A 2,648-nucleotide genomic window follows, 5' to 3' on the forward strand; every position below is an offset into this window, starting at 1 on the left:
TTAAAATAAGGTGTGCTCAAAATTAGTACACGAATAAAGTAAGTCTTGTGCAATGAATTGGCGTCAGCCACTTTCAATTAAAACAATAACTTATTCTGCTATGAATAATCATAATCAGTGTCACGTTCTCAGCTTCTGATTATCGTAGAAAGTTGTAATAAAGATGAATATGATTATAAGAATTAAACAACAAAATCGCTTAACTTTAAAATACCCATTATTTATTATTGTTAAAGTTTATGTTTTGACGTCGAGATACGTCCGAACTTTATTACCGTGACGAATGTCAAGTTTCCAGACCCAGAGTGGGTCATTGGCGTAGGCATCACAAATTCTTGGTGGTGCATTTTTAATGCAGTTCTATACTCGGAGACACTATTATGCTATTTTTAAATACAAATTGTTGAGCTTCATAATAATCAGAGCAATATATTACAACAATTAAAGACAATAATAATATAATTAATAAATTAATAATAAATATAAATGTATTTATATGCAGTAAAACAGTTATTACCTTTGTATTATGTTGCACATTTTAAAATAAATCGTGCACATAGGAGGAATTACATTTACTAACATATTTGTACACGGAAGGCAGTTGTATCTGAGGCAACCATAATTATACTATATCACGGTCAATGTTGCGGTGTAACTTCTTGCAAGTAAGTGACTGACAAGTTACGTTATTTATATCATTTATAGTAATTTCGTTACTGTTTTAAAAAGCAACTTGTAGCCTAAATTAGGTACGATTTCTTTAGTAACTTGAACCTTCAAATGTAGTTGGGTTGACAATTCTATTAATTTTAGCAGTATTAAATTTTTGGATTTTAAAATCAATCTGCTAAAAAATAAATTGCACCCTCTTAGGATAAAATTTAAGTAAACAGTTTTCTGCTTCGATTTCAATTTTCGTGTTCCAATAAAGATATTTTGAAAACCTAAGTTATCATAAATACGAATGACGATGGCAACTCCCATAAAACGGGGAATTAATAAGTTATGATACTTTGAAATACAACGTTATCGTAAATCTCATTGAGGAAGGTAACTCCCAGGAAGTAGGAAATGAGCATCCGGAGAAATTCACCTTCGAAGTCTCGTATAATGATAAGTCAGGTAGGATATTTTGTGTTTCACGGAGTCACCTTACAACCCAAAAGAAAAGAGAGAATACGCGAACGCCTACGCGGGGGGTACAAAGTATGGTTATTGACGCCGAAGAAAGTGAAGGTAAAATATTAAATGCAGACATGCATATGCACATTAACAATGTGTCTTACATCAATGTTTTATTCCTTGTACAGGTGGTGGCAGTGATTCTGAAAGAGCAGACGAAAACGTCAGCGAAGATGAATCTGATTCCGATTTTGAACAACAGGAATAAAACATTTGGCGTCTTGAAGAAATCAAATTAAATACAGGTACAATATTAAACAAATACATGCATCGTGCATGTTACCGATTTTCCTTGCACAAATGGTTCGTTTCGTTTACAGCTGGCGGCAGCGGTTTTCAAAGCGAAGAAGAAAACCTCAGTGAAGATGAATCGCAATTGCTGAGAAATTGTTTAATAAATAGTCGTACTTCACACTGGATTGGGCCTAAAATGTTCAACTTTATACGCTATTTTCAACAGTTTTATATCAAATGTACATTACATGTATTTTTGAAGTCGGCCTGGAATCACTTATTCAGATATTGCAAACAACAATTTTATTTATCTGATCATTTTAACATATTTCTTATTTTGCATCAAATGTTATTATTAGGTACGCTGAAACATGCATTATTTCAATACATTTCTGCTCAATTTTCTGATTTTTGAGCGTGTTTTTCGCAATTAAAACAAAATTTATCCGTTTAGTTTCAAAATTATTCATAGCAAATTTTTGGATACTTTTTGGGTGGATATGTTTTATCTCTTAATCGTCTGTTCATAACTTGTATCGTTTACCAAAAAATATAATTTTGATATTTATAATTCTAATTTTTACGATTAAATCAAAGACGACGGTCCCACAACAGGAAATCATGACACATTTTTAGCTCTGTTTTGGATGAAACACTTTTTTATTTCAACATATTTCATATTTCGTGTCGTGTGTCCAAAAACTATATTTTTAACATTCTTAATGTTGTGTTTTATTTTAAAAAAACCACGCATCCTAGCACAAACCAATTTGTAACCAATTTATAACTTTTCTTTAGTTGAAAATCTTCTGTCTGATTTTTTCTTTTTGAAGGTTGCACCGTTTGCCCGAAAAAGACATTTATTTTTTTGTTACTAATGCGGCAGGATTTAATAAGGAGGAATCTGTTTGGGATACTCACTCGTCACATGACCTTAAGCAATTATTTATTGTCTGTTTTTGAAATTTCTACAAATGGAGCCTGATATCAACTTTCTTTTCAAAACAGTATCCTATGCCTACCTTTTTTCGATTAATTACACTGTAAAAAAAGATTTGTGTAAAATTACAAAGTTTCGGAAAATTACATATTGTATCATTGTAAACATCACACACTTCACTGTGTGATTTTACAGAAGTATGAGAAATTACTTTGCTACTCCCCAAAATCATTAAATATTAGGTTTAATTAAAAAAATACTATTTTAAAACTTTTTCCGGAAAAAAGTACTT

This window comes from Belonocnema kinseyi, chromosome 10, assembly GCF_010883055.1.
Source record: "Belonocnema kinseyi isolate 2016_QV_RU_SX_M_011 chromosome 10, B_treatae_v1, whole genome shotgun sequence".
NCBI classification, from domain to species: Eukaryota; Metazoa; Arthropoda; class Insecta; order Hymenoptera; family Cynipidae; genus Belonocnema; species Belonocnema kinseyi.